Source organism: Struthio camelus, chromosome 1, assembly GCF_040807025.1.
Source record: "Struthio camelus isolate bStrCam1 chromosome 1, bStrCam1.hap1, whole genome shotgun sequence".
NCBI classification, from domain to species: Eukaryota; Metazoa; Chordata; class Aves; order Struthioniformes; family Struthionidae; genus Struthio; species Struthio camelus.
In genome coordinates this window covers 125,888,686-125,907,009 of record NC_090942.1, presented here as the reverse complement: position 1 = coordinate 125,907,009, position 18,324 = coordinate 125,888,686, and the positions used below count along the sequence as shown (strand labels likewise).

The 18,324-nt window shown below is 41.4% G+C and overlaps 1 protein-coding gene across 6 annotated transcripts in view; it reads right to left on the bottom strand.

The window, feature by feature from the left end:
- The window catches only part of AGPAT3 (1-acylglycerol-3-phosphate O-acyltransferase 3), a 106,416-nt gene that overhangs the window by 45,359 nt on the left and 42,733 nt on the right, over positions 1 to 18,324 (bottom strand). The window contains exon 1 of one of the 6 annotated variants that reach the window (XM_068915598.1): positions 2,624 to 2,797. The exons of the other annotated variants lie outside the window; for them this stretch is intronic. The gene's annotated coding sequence lies outside the window, so the exon portion shown is untranslated. Of the gene's footprint in view, positions 1 to 2,623; positions 2,798 to 18,324 lie in introns of those variants that run through there. 6 annotated transcript variants of the gene reach the window in all.

The following is an 18,324-nucleotide window of genomic DNA, read 5'->3' as shown; positions in this document are numbered from 1 at the left end:
AAAGGAACAAGAGAAAACAAAATCCAAAGTCCAGCTTAAATCCATTGCAAGATTAAAGTCGTAGCCACAGACCCAATGTTTTCCTTTTCTCATCAAACTTCAGCAGCAGTGCTTGCAGAAAGCTCCTGGAATGCTTGCTAACTCCTTTTAAACCCCTGGCTGCCCTGTAAGTGGAGATTTTTAGGAGATTGTATTCAAGTGGAAAGAGGCAGTACAAAAACCACTTAAAAGGAATGCAGTTTTACAGTCAACAAAACAGGTAATATTGGGAACAACTTGCAAGTATAGCCAAAAGGGGGGGGGAAAGGCAGAGAACTTAAAAATCACAGCCAAATTAAGAAATGTTATCTGATAGGAAATTCAGTAGAGCTGAGTGGCAAAAATAGGAATAAAGAAGAATGTCTTTTGACCTAAAGAGGCACATACGTACAAGATAAATACGACACGTCCCAGAAAGTTTGGTGAGGAGGGTCCAGTGGGTCTGCGCCTATATGAAACAGACATCTCAACCAGGGCAGAAACATCACAGCTTTCATGCAGTAAAGGAAAATTTCAAGTGCTCCCAATGGGCAAATTCAAAAGGCCCTTCTACCCCTTTTGTATTCTGTGCAAAGTCCGAGTCTATTTTAAACACTTCTCCAACCTTACCTGCAACTCAACCGCATTTCTAAAGTGGTTGCACAGGTAACAGGCTTGCTACCATCCACACCTCCACAAAATGAGGCGATGGCTTGCAACTGAATTCCTTGCTTGGGAATAATCAGGTTTTATGGACTCCAAAGGAATTTCTACTGACTGTGTTTGCCAATATTATTTTGAGGCTGGCCATATTGTTTGTTCTCAATTATAAATACAAAATTTTATTTTCACAACAAAAATTTGAGAAACCTAAACACATACGTAGTTCAGCGGTGACAGAAGGTTTCCAAGCATGCATAAACTGTAAACTGGTATGTGGCTTATAGTGTTTCAACAGAGGAAGCCAAAACAATAGTTTCCAGCACTGCTGATCAATACATTTCCAGAGCACAATATTCAGTATAGAAATGGCATACAATGGACTATAACTGGTCACAGGGCTGTCAAGATTTTGTAAGTGAAAATCAAAAGCAAACTAGCAATCACTAGTAATAAATTTTTTTTTTATTTTTTAATTAGGAATTTGCAATAATTACCTATATTTGGAACAAGGCTTACTTGGTATTTCTATTATAAAACCAATCCTAAAATTACAGGCTAGCATTCAAACAGTGATTCTATAATACCAGCCCTTATATAACAAACAGAAAGGAGTTACCTAACAGAAGCGTTCTTAGTACAAAATGATCTCTGAATAATACATCTCTTGTATCATATAAAATAATCAATGTAATGTAATTATACAGTGTTGCCAATCTTAGTCTCTTAAGAAAAACCTCAGTAGTGTCTACTCATTGCTATGAAAAACGATCCTCTCTGCTCCAAGTGGTTGAATTTTCAAAGAAGGTGGGAATTCATCTTTTGTATTCAAATAATCTGCAAAAGAAATGTCAGGAGTGCGAGTTCAAGTGCATCTGCAGCACAGAGCCGTAAAATCTAAGGACCCATCCAAAAGTCCACTTTCAGCCACACAGAATGATTTGTGGCTAAAAAAGGAGGAGGAATATAAGGATGGAGGCGGGGGGGGGGATAAATTTGAGCTGTCTTCACCTTGTGTGAATCTGGAAAATTCTTTGTGATATAGATTCCTTAGCTTTAAAACAGGGATGCAAAATAAGGGATAAAGAAAAATCTTGGATGATCATGGATTAGATTTTTAAGTATAATAAGAAGGATGATATCCTTTACTTTCTTCATGGAAACACTATGCAAAACCAACTCTCAATTATAAGAAACAGAGCCAATCAGGCCATATCTGTCAACATGAAAATATGCTGCGGCCGAACAAGGACAAGTTCTGACTGCTGCCAAATGAAGTTTCAACCAATGCTGTATGTGCACCTACAAACCCTTACTCAAGTTCAAAGCATTTCTTTGACATACTGCATGTTAATTAGGAAGAAAATGAAAGTCTGTCTTTCAAGAAGTGCTGAGCTGCTTTCAGTGTCAGGTATAAAGCACTACTTTTTGCAAAACAGGAATAACACAGCTTTTTCTACGACTGCATCTACAATAACACTTGTCTTCAGTTATCCCAGGACCACATGAGCAGCGGCACCACTCCACTGCATGGAGTAGGAAGCCGGTTCTCAGGCTGCCTGTTAGCAAGTCAACCCCCTCCCGATGGTAGACTGAGACAATGTGACACTCAGAATATCGGCCTCTCTTACTCATGCCTTATGCTTCTGCTCTGTGCTTGCTACCACTATGTGAACTGTGAAGATGGAAAAGCTTAACAAATAAATTTAAAAAAATTTAAGAAAATCCAATAAAGAGAGGGCCCCAGATGACAAGAGTGAACTATCTATATTCTGTAAAATCACATCTTTAAATCAGAGGAGGGACAATAGGAAAGTTTTGCCTTGCCAATGCTCTGCTATATTAAAACCAGAACTTCCACAGAAGAGCATGCACTTCGTTTCATTCAAAGATGCAATTGACCTTACAAACGTACCACCCACACTCCTAACCGTTCATAGCTTACCAGCACATTCCCAGCAACGGAGAAAGGCTGCTCCAAAAGAGAGTTCAGAAGCAGAATATATACCAGTCATTTGTCATATACAGTCCACAGGCGGCTTCATGAAATCTGTGACAAGAACGAACAACTAGCCTATTGTCAGTAGACTGAGATTTGTTACACGGACAAGGATGTCTGGCTCTGGACATTTCTTCAGAGGAAGCCTATGCTTTCACCAGAAGGTTTTCAAGGGTGCAGGTTGCAGGGGGGAGGTGCGAGGCGAGCGAGAGCGAGGGAGGGAAAAAACGAATGCTGTTGTTCTAAAATTGGTTTTGGAAGATCTCAATCACAAGAGAGACAAAAGAGAAGTAAAAATACTAAAAATTAGAAGTAGTAGGTGTTCTGCTGGGTGACTAATTGTCACTCAACAGCTTAAGATAAAACCCCATTGCTTACTGTCAGGAAGGCATAAGAGGTGAGAAATGTGGCTTGGAACAACAAGAGGTACAGAACCCAAACAGTTTCTCATTCTGTTCGTGCAAACTGAAACAGCAGTCTAAACTGTACTAGAGAACTTGATTCTGCGGAGGAGGACCATGTTTGAATTAACACTGCTTCGCACAGTGCTGTGTATAACCTGCTATTTACTATCCAAACGGTAACAAAGCAAGAAGGGTAGCACAGGGCAGAAGGACAGCAATCCACACTCGCCCCCTCCGTTTTCCCTTGTATGCAATCCAACTTTTCTTCTCTTTCCTGTCACCAGCAGCATGTTCCCATCTGAATACAACAGCTATATTTCTTTTGGATGATTCCACTGACAAATATTTCACAGTATTGTTATTGGTCCAAATTAATAATTATCCTTGTGGTCAGATGGCTTTTTGCAGATTCATAAGACCAGATATCTTTCTGAAGAGACAGGGCACAGCTCAAGCAGACTGACTGCAAAGACAAACACAGACCCACTCGACAAAGATTTTTGTTCTGTGTTGTCAGAAGAGAGGATTACACTAGCCCCTTCTGGCATGAATATCAATACCGTCAGCAGCTACACACCCCTCAGTCTTTTTGGTGCAAGTGGGGAAAAAAAAAACCTTTTCTCCTACATAAATTTGGAGATCATGTTTTGAATGCACAGCTGAACTCCGTGTGCATAAACGTGTGCTTTTGCACACATTGAAGTCTTTTTAAATTACAACCAAAAACATTTTATAAATACAGTATGCCACGCATTCAGAAATTTAACTTGGACATGGAAAGTTTGCTGTTAATTTAAAGTTCAGACTACTGTTGGCCATCAGCTGGGAAACTGAACAGAAGCCGCTCTGCAAACGCTCCATCCATTTTCAAGTTCACGTGGGAGAACGAGCTGAGAGAAATAGCTATAGCTCTCCTCAGTTGTTAACATCTTCCATCTCCTGGTAGCTTGGCATCCTACTGATAAATAAGCCTCTTGTAGTAAGTATATAGTTAACTCACATCACTACAAATTCTTCAGAGCCAGGGACCCTTCTATGGTAGCACGCATAGTCTGTGAAAGATACTGCCAAAAAAGATCAGAAATCCAAGGTTGGTTGCTGTTTTCATGACTTAGTTCCACTTGTTTAGCTTCTTCTGAACAGTAGGCTTTTAATGCAGTAGTTAAGAGGGAGATGACCTAAATATCTTTTTATTGAAGGCTGAAGGGATACTTGAAATGACTAGCCTACTAGAAATGCATGCCTTCTTTGCATCAGCAAAATTCAGAGACCGAATTTGCATGAGTGCTACTCCACAAGTGATAACAAAAGCACACAAGTTTGCACAGATGTGCTCTGCTTTTTTTTTTTAAACATCATTTCATGTAAATAAGCTCAGACTAGATTTAGATGAAAGGACATTAAAAGTAATTCTGACAGCACAAGTCCCTTCACAGTACTACGTGTGCCATGGCACTGAGATTAATCCAGCTGTGGGAGATTTCTGAGTCACCCAACCCGAGCCAGATTAGCAAATCTGTGCATGGATTTTTTTTTTTTTTTTAAGTATCAATTTACACTTCTGTTAGCGACACACAAGATAATTAGAGTACAGATTATGTTTTCTGTTACCTGGCACAGCTATAAAGGGCTGAAGTGTTATGTGAAATTATTACAATAAAAGCAGGCACCTGCTTTTCTTGGATCTGTCAAGTGTTTTGAAATAGTTGGACTGCCAAGCCAAAATTGCTCCCCATCACTTGAAGAATTAGAAACCAATCAGTAAAGGGAGGTGTTTATTGTACTAAAGCCTCACATTCAAAAGAGCCCGTGTGCCATACTCAGATTCTGGATGTCATTGCTCCTAACTTGACGCTGCTCTTCAAAAGCTCCTCAGTTAGGAAAAGTACTGATTTGAGAAGCAGCATTTACGCTCTTATGATTCATTTTTATCCACTACAATAACCCTTAGCTTATCTCCAGTTACATACCAAAAACCAGATATTCAAGGATATTAAAAACTGCCTGCAGTTCAACACAATGTGTTAACCACAAAACCAGACTAGCGTCATTTAAAATAAAACAAAACAAACAGACTGGTCTAATCATGAGAACTAAATCTAAAAGAATCAATATTTCTCCTATCGAGATATATGTAACAAGAACCTTCATGCTATTTATTCAGCAATGCATAATTGCTTCTTGAGTCTGCAATCTGTGCTTCACTTTCAAGTCCATTAAACATGAATCACCTCTCTTCTGATTCATTCTATTTAAACTCCTTTACCTTTATTATGATAAGTCAGATTTTGGAAGTACCTGTAAAAATCTAAACTGTGCCGTATTAATAAAAACTATTTTTGTTGCTAAGTTCATTAATCCTCCCCATCTTCCTGTCAACTGAAGCATCATCTAGATGTGCTGTTTGGCTGCTCACAGGTCCCCAACGCCAGGCACAACCAGAGGCTCACTCTTAACTCATGCTTAAGGTCACCATCTCCTCAGGTTTGCTTGCATAGTCACTTTTACAATTATTCCCCAACCCAAGTTTGTACCAGCAGGATACAGAACAGATACAAAAGATTCTTTTTGATATTTTTGTTCAGGTCTGTTTGTTTAAGAAAATAGATCCTATTAGGCCTACTTAGGGAACAGTTAACCCAATAAAAGTGAAGGATAGATAGCAGTGGGTGAGCAGGATAGATAACAGGGATGAGCAGCTGTAACAGAGCAGCACATGTCACTGGGTCTTAAGTTTGTTACCAGATACCCCCATCACTAACTTGGCATGCAGTCTCAAATAGTGCAGATGTTTTGCTTCTGGGATACACAGAACAGCAATAAGTAGCAATTGCTATACCTTCAGTACAGGCAAAAGCATCACAAAGACTCTTATTTATCTTCAGCCTTTTGTTCCAACATTTCATCTTGCAATACAGATCCAAAGCATCCACATAACTACTTACTGAGGAGTGCAAAAGCTCATAAAACAAAGGGGAAGGAGTATCATCTGCTTTGTTGGTCTTCCAGCAGGGAGTCACAAAATGGGCCACCACAGACAGGTCCCACAGCGCAGATGAGCAGTCTGAACTTGTAGTTGTCTGCTATGCATCTAGCACACTCCGAGTTCCTAAATGTACATTCATCCTTCATCATGGAAAAATCAGAACTGTTGCCACAGCAGCCCAGCAACTGCATCATCTGTTCACACTGCATTAAACTTGCTTCTCTTGTTAATGTTGCTGCAGGAGCGAAGGATATTCTATTTTTAGAGGGGCATCCTTTATTTGCCAGCCATTTTCAGTCAGAAATGTATACAGCTGCACGACCTCTGACTCCTCAGTCTCAGGTCAAACCATTCTTGGGCAGCTGGCTAGCTGTCCGGTTAAACTTGAACGCTAAAACTAAGGCAAAAAACTTTCTCTTTCTTAAAAGGGAGACTCTTTCTTAAAAGGGAGAGTAAAAGTACAGAGCTTGGGCAAGTGAACCCTTGTGACAGAGCTGACGTTGCTTACAAAGCGTAATAACACTGTGCCAAAACATCTGTTGAGACAACATTCATACTCCCATCTGTACTTTCTGCTGCTTCGGAAAACACTGTCAAAAGTCCTGAATGCACAGCCTTTAAAACTTTAGCTCACATGTGGAAATAATAACTCCCAGTGCAACATTTACGTTTTGAAAACAACTACGAAACAGTAATAATACACGCCTTCATAGCTTCTTTACAGGCATTTTTAGTTTGGATTATTTTTTCCTCTCAAAATAAATATCCCTAACAGGCAATTAGTAATCAGAGGTTGGCTGAGCAAGGGAAGCTGGCCCTGCGTAATCCACTCCTTGGTGCATACATTTTGAATGAAACGGGCTTTAATAGCAAACTTTAAAAAAGTTAAGCCTTACGCAAGACATCTCACAGGCTATAGGACCACGTTCATGAAAGAGCTTTAGAGCCTAAGTTGGGACTTAGGAATAGGTGCTTAAATGCCACCTAAGAGTAGGAATCACCAAACCTCTTGCCCAGGGCTTAAGAGACCCAATTTACAGGTCCTCGATTTCCACCAGATAAATCCCCCTGTGCCGGAACTGGTCCTCCCTCGTGCGTGCCTGGAGCAGCAACCACCTCGGCAAGACTGAACAGAGCTGGGTCTCAGGCCTGAGTGCAGCCAGCATCGTGCAACAAGGCTGTTCTCCGTGAGTCTCCTGAGGAGCAAAAACGAGTAGCATGTAGCGCCAAGTGCCTCACAAAACACAGTTGGTACACCTCCCTCCAAATAAAATCACAACAAGGGAGGTTGACCGCCTGCTTCTGCCCCCTTATGCGTAGGCTTGACAGAGAAGACATGCTGACATGAAAGACAAAAACACCCCAATGTGAAAAAATTATTGTGCAAGCTGGAAAATGTTGCTTTGAATAATCTCTGCTATTTTTTATATCTATAAAAAACACAATTCAAGCCTTTTTGTGTGCTTCTAGACTAGCAAGGAAACTCAAAACTAGTCCTTTCTCATTTTCATAATGTCCCAACTCACTGAATTATCTAGTAAAAATAGATACGGGAAAACGTTACTTCCCTAAATGTAAAAAATAGGCTCTGGGCTTAAAATCAAGCCACACAAGACTAAGGGCAGTGAGCATATCCTTGTTAGCAGCTATCCAGTCTGCCAGGGAAGAGAGGCCTCTCTCTTACAGGCTTCTAAGCAACATGCTACCACAGGTTCTACACCAGCAAATTAAATATGAAAACAGAAATTTTAAAAGGTTTTCCAAGGCACTTTACATCTCCCCTTTCTTGAACTATAGGAAGTTCTTGAGGTTGTGACCGCTATTACTGCTTTTATAAGCGGCCTTTTTAGTCCCCAAGAGCTTTTGCAAAGATCCCCCTCCAGCAGGCATATCCATAACATTCATGAATCAAACAGGTGGAAAGCTGCAGGAGCTCCCATAGTTGTAGCCTCCCAACTAAATTTCTATTAAAATTGAATCTTCCAACAATTGTTGGAAATCATCACACTGGCAAGCCTGAGAAAAAGAAATTCCCTCATGAAGATACACAGAAAGGACAATAGCAGCAGATGGTAGCTATAAGCTCTGTGTCCCTTCAACATGAAGGGACAGCCACGATGCCAAATGCAATTACAATTTACTCTCCCCATAACTCAGTTATAACTGTGTGCCTGGTGGTACCAGCTATACTTTGGTTCATAAAGTAGAGGTTTGCTCTGCATAAGAAGTATCTACTGAGGCACTGAAAACGTCCCAGCAAAATTTCTCTGACCCATATTAATATCTATCAGTCCACTCAGGATTCATCTGAACAATCAAGACAGTGAAGGCTGAAAGAATTATTTGTGGGACAATTCAAGCCATGCAGCTTCGTGCATGGCTCTCCACTTCGTTCAGAACTTTTCATTTCCAGATTATTCTTCCTTGTAAGGAAGATAAAAGACCCAGGCACTTACTACACAAGGGGAATGTGCACCAGGCTTAGCAACAGGCAGGGTACAAGAAGCCCAAGTTCTCTCTTCTCCAAACAGAAGCAGAGCTTGAAAATTCAACAGCCTTGCACAATAACACTCGTATTGATGGCCTTTTCAGGCCTTTCACAAAAAAAAAAATAAATAAAACATATGTTTCCATATAAACTGAGTAATAAGCTACAAAACAGCAAAACCACCAAAACTGAGACTTTCAAGCATTTCCCTGGCATTGCTTTTACATTGACAACAATAAGCCCAGGCAAAAACATTCTGCAGAATCAGTTTTGAAAGTAGCTGATTGCCAAGACATTGTAACAAGGCTATCTTCAGGAGTTAACCTACTGGGTCACCCATCACCCACCAAAGCCACAGAGGGTCAACACTAACCAGATTTAGGTGCGAAAATTAGTTGGTTTAGGGTAAAGTTTTGGTCCAAGAGTATATGGGGCTTGCAGAAAGTGGTTATCCACCCACCCAGCATGCTTTAGGTAAATACTTTAATTTTCTTTACAGCAAAAAAATGTCCTGCTTCAGAAGGGGCGTAACTTTACACAGGGTTAGAATACACGCTCTGAACACAGACTGTGGCTGGTCCAGCATGTATCACTCTGTGGAACAGAACTTTGAGAAGTATCCCACAGAAACCAGAGTTTCTTGGGAGACTACTTGTCCTGTAACAGGCCTTGAAAGGTTACCAGCATTATTGGTACTGGTAAAATCACCAAGATTAAATTATTTTGCTATAAAAGGGCTACTAAGAGTCCATGAAGGGTAGGGCATCACAGAAATCATCATTAAGATGTCAACACTTGACACAGCCATTCCAAGGCTTTAAAACCTTGTCCTGATAAAGCCTGTCCTATTGTTGTGTCAGTGGGGTCTTGCCAGCTTATCCCCTTTGATGCTACCTTTTCTAGGAAAGATGGGAAAAAAGGGCAAAAAGAAACAAGTCAGATGCTTTAACACAACATTTTCCTATCTGGTTACTGGAGAAAATTCATGGATAGCTGAATTAAATGCAGCCTAGTTCAAGATCACTCTACAATCAGCATTCAAGAGATTTCTAAGAATTCTACAAGAAGGTCTTTCAAAGTACTGTAAGGCCACAATTCCCTTTTTACACCTGGGGGGGGGAGGGGGGTGAAAGATATTGTTTACTATTTATAGAGTCCTCTAGAGGTTTCTTTGTGGTTAGCCTTTGCTGCAATTATTACTAACAGATACAGCATCCACGAGATGGTGTGAGCAAACACTACAGCAAGCACCAACCTGAAGAGCAGGTACTGTCCCTACGTTAAATTCCGAGAGTGTGAGATTTCTGACCCCCGTCAAGTAATTCATATAGATCACAGACTATGCAACCAACTGGAGGATCTGCAGCTCCAGTTTTTTCTAGAAGCTCCTTATTGCTACAAACAAAGTGCAAATACAAGGATGCTGGGGAAGATTTCTTTCTTACCACCACCACCACGGAACACTTCTGGCACCTGGCAACACTCAGTAACAGGAGAATTTCCATCTCCTCCCTCCAGGGAAGTGCCACTATTTATATTTCAAGAGATTTGCTTTCTCATTTGTCTACAGGCAAAAAAAAAAAAATATATATATATATAGATATATATATATTTTTTAAATCAAGGTAAAACACATTTTATTCAAAAATAGAATACAATGCAAACCACACAAGTTACTAACCCAGGTCATAAATTCTCTTTAACTCCAACTCTTACAAAAATTACCCATGTTTCTCTTCTCCTAGGAGAAATAACTATTTTATCCATCTTCCTTATACTAATATTACACTCTTCTCCAAGGGTACCAACTATTACTTCTTTCAGAAGGTCTAACTGACACGTACCTAATGAAATGAAAAGCAAGCGTTCTCAGCTTATATTTAGTAGTGATGTTTGCAGCTTCTATTGAGATCTGAGAAAGGGCTTTCATACCCAAGAACTAAGTCTACTTTTCCCAGCTTTACTAATAAGCATAACAAAAGGTGTTTCTTTTACCTACAAACCTTGTCTTGATGAAGCTGATGAGATTACCCTCTCTCAAAACACACACTTGAATCCTGCATTTTATTAAGAGTAGTTTTTAATGGTCTTGGAGAAATTAAGTTAATCATTCTTTAATTTTAGAGTTACCAAACAGAAAATTTACTTTAGACAAGCTCACTTTTCAAATGATTTAGTCTCACTAACTAGAGATGTACTTTACACAGAGGTGGCTTGTTTAAAGCATGTTATCTAATTTCAGAAGCCATATGCTAGTCTTCTGCCGAGAACTATCAGAAATATTCAAATCAAACTTAAAAAAAATATGAAAGAAGAAACATTTTTTAACCAGAGTGAAAATATATGTTTCTAAAAAATAAACACATTTTTTCAAACATTACCACAACAATTCAGATATGTCACAAAAGCTAATATACAGCATTTCTCAAATCTACCATTGCCTTTAGCAAAGTTAAAAGGTCACGTGATATGTTATCTTAAAAGCTGTAACAACAAATGCTCTTCTCATACAAACTGCTTTATTTATTACTGGATTTAATTAGGATGTAAGATCTCGAGGAAAATATCTCAGAGAATTTCCAGTAGATATTTGCCACTGGAAGTAGTCAGTATTCAGTTGTTTATGCACTGAGACAAAGACTTCTGCAACATCTTCCTCAGGAGAACAGAAATAAAGATCACTCATGTAAGTTCATACTTTATGTGTTCATCTCTGGTACACCACCTTTCAAGAACTGCTTGATGGTGACTGGCTTCAGTGCAGACAGGCTCTTGAAACCAAACGATACCAGCAAAACTAGTTAGCTATTCAGTAGGCTAATGGTCTACCTCAGATTTAGGTTTGTATCCAGTTAACATCACTAGCTGTCAGTCTACCAGGGCTGGCAGATTTCCCAAGGCCTGTTTGATGTCAAAACACATTCATCGTTTTTTGGAATAAAACATAGCATCTTCCTCCATCATAAAAGAGAAGGAAAATGGATGACCAGACACACAATTTAACAAGATACACCTCTTTTTACAACTCTATCTTTCTCTTAGAAATTGTCCAAAAAGAACAAAACACAACTGCTCAATACTCATATAAATTCAACTATTTTGAACCAACAGAGAACTACCTTTCAAAATGTGGAAGATGTAGATACATTTGAAGATTTCAGTACTAATGCTTTTACAATCCAGTTTGACCTCCCACATAGACAAGGCTACAGAACTCATGAAAGCAGCATCAACAGTACACGAGACTTCAACAAAGACTTCAAAAGAGAAGAATAAAGATATGAAGCTAAAAAGAGATCAGAACATAATAAAACACAGGTTTGCCAAATGGAGATTGCTCAAAATAAATTAAAGTAAATCTCAGCTCTCTGGACTTTCAACAAACATTAAGGCAGTATCACTAGGCATTATGTATTACTTAAGCATATGAAGTTGGAGACTGGTAAAGGAACTGTGGTTTTTATAAGGATCCTCCCCAAGAGGGATGGCAACAGATAGCATGGAAAGAAAAAGCTACAAACATCTGGGAAGTTACTAATGAAAATGCTCAACAAAACACTAAAATCTGTAATTTTTTTTGTTTTTGTTTTTAACTGATTAACTGCTTGCATACACAAAACAATGAAGGTAATTGATGACAATGTTGGGAAGCAACTTCAACATGGGGGTGCATTGAGTTATTGTATATCAAGCACCACATGACTGTAAAGGCTGAAGTCATAAGAGTGGGATCAAACTTGCTAATATACAATGAATAATCACTTATATAAAATCAACAAGCCCCTGCTAGACCTTGGAATATCATCAGTGCCTGGAGCATAAGGACTGGCATGTGGTAAGCTCTCCTTAGCGCACATGGCCTTAAGTCATGTTTGGATGCAGGTGTGAAAAATGCATGTATGATCCTGGGACCTATCCAGAGAAATATTTCCAGCAAAGATGAGGAAGTATGGGGAAGGGCTATAGAAGTCACTGCCGAAACCCCATCTGGAATAATACACAAAAGAAGCTGCCTGTGTTCAAAAAGGAGACACTCAAAACACAAACGAGTCTAGAGGAGGAGCTCCAGCACTGTAACCATGCATGGAGATCAGCACGAGCAGCTAAACAAAATGACTCCCTATAAGACAGTAAAGATAATCACTAGGAAGGAATATAAACTATTTGAGCTGAAGACATTGCTGATACAAGAATAAAGACATATAAACTGGCCTGGAGTAAGTTTAGGCTGGAACCCAACCATCAGAACAGCAAGCCTTCGGGAGAAACATTTGTTGACAACAGTGAAGGAAGTAAGCCTCCGTACACAGGATGCCCTCCTTACATGTGAGGAGGATGTTATGATGCAACTCTTGCTTTCTACAGCTCCAGCCATTTTTATAGCTGTTCCATCTAAACATCAATTGAAGGATCTGTAAAACTGTTGCCCAAAGCAGTCGGCTCTCAGTGCCAGTGGGGGAAGGTGGAACATGGTGTGTGGGTTACTGGGCAGGGGGCGATTTATAGAGAAGGCTATTTATAATAATCTATATGCACATTACAAATCAATAGTGACTAATCCTTCTCCCAAACAAGTAGGAAGAGAAAAAGGCAAACAAATATCCTTTAACTTAAGGTAATAATTTCAGTAATTTTATTTACATTAAAATCCTTACAAGGAAGTGTGGCAATATAAAGTGAGCATTATAAAAGCTCAGCAAGCTACAGAAGGAATCTCATCCTACTTCCCAGTATCCCACAATAAAGCAAGCTGTAGATCCAATGCAACAAAGCATGCCATAGTTCAGTAAATTGCATCACACAAGCCAAGCTGCTGCTTGGAACAAGTTCATTTTCCGGTCTTGAAGTGATTCTTGAATTCTGCCTTCATAGCATATCAAAGGGATCTTTGCCTTTTCACTGTGTATGTATAGTTAAAGTGTCCGCAAGGGAGAAGCTAAAACTGATAATACCAAGGTCAAAGTTCCCAGAATGAAACTCCAACAATTTTTGTTTCCATGTACCTAACAAACAAAGAAGGTCTAGCTGGAGATGGGAAGGTTGGGGGCAGCCTCAGCTGCAGTGACCATGAGAGGGTGGAGTTCAGGATCCTGCAAGCAGGAAGCAGGGCAATGAGTAGGATCTCAACGCTGGACTTCGGGAGAGCTGACTTTGGCCTCTTCAGGGACCTACTTAGGGGAATCTCCTGGGGTAGGGCCCTCGAAGGAAGAGGGGTCCAAGAAAGCTGGTTAATCTTCAAGCATCACTTCCTGCAGGCTCAAGAGTGGTGCATCCCTCTGAGTAAGAAGTCGAGCAAAGCGGGCAGGAGACCTGCATGGCTGAGCAAGGAACTCCTGGCCAAACTCCAACAGAAGAAGGAAGTCTACAGAATGTGGCAAAGGGGACAGGCCACTTGGGAGGACTATAGGGACGCTGTCAGAGTGTGCAGGGATGCGACAAGGAAGGCTAAGGCCCATCTGGAATTAAATCTGGCAAGGGATGTCAAGGACAACAAGAAGGGGTTCTTCCAAGACATCAAGAGTGAAAGGAAGACTAGGGAAAACGTGGGTCCGCTGCTGAATGGGGCGGGTGCCCTGGTGACGAAGGATACAGAGAAGGCAGAGTTATTGAATGCCTTCTTTGCTTCAGTCTTCACTGCTAAGGCCAGTCCTGAGGAATTCCAGACCCTGGGGACAAGAGAGGAAGGCTGGAGAAAGGAAGACTCTCCCTTGGTGGAGGAGGATCGGGTTAGAGATCTTTTGTCCAAACTTGACATCCACAAATCCATGGGCCCCGATGGGATGCATCCACGAGTGCTGAGGGAGCTGGCAGATGTTATCGCTAGGCCACTCTCCACCATCTTGGAAAGGTCCTGGAGATCAGGAGAGGTGCCTGAGGACTGGAAGAAAGCCAATGTCACGCCAGTCTTCAAAAAGGGCAAGAAGGAGGAGCCAGGAAACTACAGGCCTGTCAGCCTCACCTCCATCCCTGGAAAGGTGATGGAACAGCTCCTCCTGGAGGTCCTCGCTAAGCATGTGAAGGACAAGAAGGTGATCAGGAGTGGTCGGCACAGATTCACCAAAGGGAAATCATGCTTGACCAATCTGATAGCCTTCTCTGACGGAATGACTGGCTGGGGAGAGGAGGGCAGAGCAGTGGATGTTGTCTCCCTGGACTTCAGCAGGGCTTTTGACACTGTCTCCCATCACATCCTCATAGGCAAGCTCAGGAAGCGTGGGTTGGATGAGCGGAGAGTGAGGTGGATTGAGAACTGGCTGGATGGCCGAGCTCAGAGGATTGTGGTCAGTGGTGCGGAGTCTAGTTGGAGGCTTGTAGCTAGCGGTGTCCCCCAGGGGTCAGTCCCGGGTCCAGTCTTGTTCAACATATTCATCAATGACCTGGAGGAAGGCACAGAGTGCACCCTCAGCAAGTTTGCTGATGATACTAAACTGGGGGGAGTGGCTGACACACCGGAGGGCTGTGCTGCCATTCAGAGGGAGCTGGACAGGCTGGAGAGGTGGGCGGAGAGGAACCTCCTGAAGTAGAACAACAGAGGCAAGTGCAGGGTCCTGCCCCTGGGGAGGAATAACCCCCTGCACCAGGACAGGCTGGGGGTTGACCTGCTGGAAAGCAGCTCTGCCGAGAAGGACCTGGGAGTCCTGGTGGACAAGAAGTTAAGCATGAGCCAGCAGTGTGCCCTTGTGGCCAAGGTGGCCAGTGGTATCCGGAGGGTGCATGAGGCAGAGTGTTGCCAGCAGGTCGAGGGAGGGGATCCTGCCCCTCTCCTCAGCCCTGGGGGGGCCTCACCTGGAGTGCTGTGTCCAATTCTGGGCTCCACAGGACAAGAGAGACATGGCACCCCTGGAGAGGGTCCAGCGGAGGGCTACAAAGATGACTAGGGGACTGGAGTATCTCTCCTCTGAAGAAAGGCTGAGAGCGCTGGGCCTGTTCAGCCTGGAGAAGAGAAGACTGAGAGGTGATCTCATCCATGTGTACAAGTATCTGAAGGCAGGGGGGATGTTCAGAGGATGAGGCCAGTCTCCTCTCCGTGGTGCCCAGCAACAGGACAAGAGGCAACGGGCACAAACGGAACCACAGGAAGTTCCATCTGAACCTGAGGACAAACTTCTTGACTGAGAGGGTGACAGAGCACTGGCGCAGGTTGCCCAGAGAGGCTGTGGAGTCTCCTTTGCTGGAGATATTCAAAACCCGTCTGGATGTGATCCTGGGCAATGTGCTCTAGAGGACCCTGCTGGAGCAGGGTGGGGTTGGACTAGATGCTCTCCAGAGGTCCCTTCCAACCTAAACCATTCTGTGATTCTGTAAGAATGGCAGCGTCACACAAGAGAACAGGTTTTGAAAGCAAGTTTTGGCTTGATACTTTTTATTGTACTGATGACCGCACAAGAAATACTTGAGCTCTAAACTATGAAAGAAAAGCTTTTCAAATTAGGATCCTTATTTCCCCCGACCAACCTCTCTCTCTCTCTCTCTTTTTTTTTTTTTTAAATCACAAACTGGAAACTGAAAACAGTATTTAACTGCTTTTCTGATGTCTTCCAAGACTGAACAAATTAATTTAGGCAGTACATTGAGTATAAACAAGTCACGTACATTTAAGTACATACATATTTTTCCATTTCAAAAAGGCTTTCAATTAAATATAAATGTGTGTGCACTTAAGTGCTTATGTACTTTCTTTCTTGCATAATATCTTACATTGAATTCAATATGAAAAGCTCTAAAATCATCCTTCCATTAGCTACTTTGATAGCCCACCTTTGAAAAAAATACTCTCAGCAATCCAACATTTAGAACGTACAGAACTCACTTGTATCCATCTGCTTTTGTCTTCAGCATCATCTCACATGGGGAAAGTCTTTGAATCTCCTAATTATCTGCTTGGCCTACAGTTCAGGCCATTCCCAAAAAACTGTCTTCCATACGGTAATTCCCCAGTTTTGAAGGGGGAATGGTAGCCAGGCCGAAAAAAAAAAAAAAGTTTGATAAGGTATTTTAATCAGAAGTTAACACTCTCCCTAGATATAAAACTGAATTAATGACAAAATCCTCTCAGTGTCATTACTGAGTCATACATGTATTAACAGAAAATTCAAGAAATTACCTCCCACCACTATCTTACTATTGTGACCATCACTTCTTAGAAAGGCAACCCCTACAAGTTAACTACCACCTTAATGACAAATGGAAGTGATAGCACTCTAAAAGTGCCTTCAGAAACAGAGGTCTTCAGTCATAGTAGAAAAACCAAGGAAATACCAATAAAATTATGAGGGGTTTAAAACAAACAATAGGAAGGTTTTTCCGTATAAGACATAACTGAATTTTGAAACTCCTTGCCATGGACGTTATAGGTGGCACCGGTAGGCTGGAAAGAGGGACTAGACATTAACTGAAGACATTAAAATTGGAAAAATATGACAGAACAAATACTAAGCATTGCCCGCCTTGACTGTAAATCCTTCTTTAAGGCATTCATTATAATCCAGCCAGAATACTGACCAAGATGTACCAAGGACAGATGGACTCTCTCTGTCTTCAAGATATTTCTGAGACTTCTGCAGCAGACAAACAGTTTTTAGTTTTCCCTTTCTACTTGCAACCAAACCCTCCACTTTTTGAGCCTCTCTGTAAGACAAGGAACAAATGAGCAGAAATCAAGCAAAGGAAAGCATCCATGACCTCGTAACTCTGCAAACCTCTCTGTTCATGCATCACATTGAGCCTGAGCACCAGCAGAAGACTAGTTGCACCTAGCTGTCCTGAGCTACTCCTGATCCTTGGGAAGATCCAGCTGTGGGAGCCTAAGATGTTACTACCCCTTCCTGTCTGTCCCAGCCTTCTGCTGGGATTACTGCTTTCTAGCTGGAACACGTGCCTGCACCTTACCTGCCCTCCCTTCACAACTCAATGCATTAGCTTAAACCCCTGAAAAAGGTGAGTTCTTACCATAACCTTTCCTTGATTTTTCTTTTTTTCTTTTTCTTTTTTTTTTTTTTTTTTAAGCTGAGAACTTCTCCAGAAGTTCCCAGCTGGGAATTGCTAAGGGTGAAGCACCTGCACATGGTCTCTTCTGTGATGCCAGCAGCTGGTAACATCTGAAGAAGTATGCAATGTCTGAGATCACTGCAGCAAGATTTACTAGAGGATGCTCGTGTAAGCTGAAGAGGTTGAATTCTTCTTGGTTAGAGAGGCTATAAGGCTTCTGCTACCTGAAACAGCCCAGCACCAGATATAGCACAGCTCCTCAGTAAGCCAATGCAGACATCTATATAGTAATACAGTGCTTAGCTGGAAGGCTTTCATCTCACTCACAGTTTCATATATCACATACAGGAAAGGAAGCCTCAGCCATATGAAATTAGGTAAACTGGGAAAACCTTAGCTGCCCTAAACAACATCTTTGAATCAAGGTAAGTGTTACCTATCCTGGGAATTGTTACCCAAATTACAACCCACGAAAGATTCTTCCCAAGATTCCCCCGTTTATCTGCAATTTCTTTGAGACTAGTTACTTCTGGAGCTTTACTATAACTTAACCCTGATTAAAGGCCTAGAAAAAGGTAGTCAAAAAGAGGATGCATAAGAGGGAAATCCAAGTACACTCAGGCTAGGATTCCAAATTTCCCTGCGTTTGGGAGTACTTGAAACAGAGGGGTTTTAGCTGGTATTATTGATGAAATATAAATTACAAATAAATCTTGAATGCTTATTCAAGCTCATATACGCTTTATTAAATGAAGAATTAACTAAACTGGCTTCTGGGAAT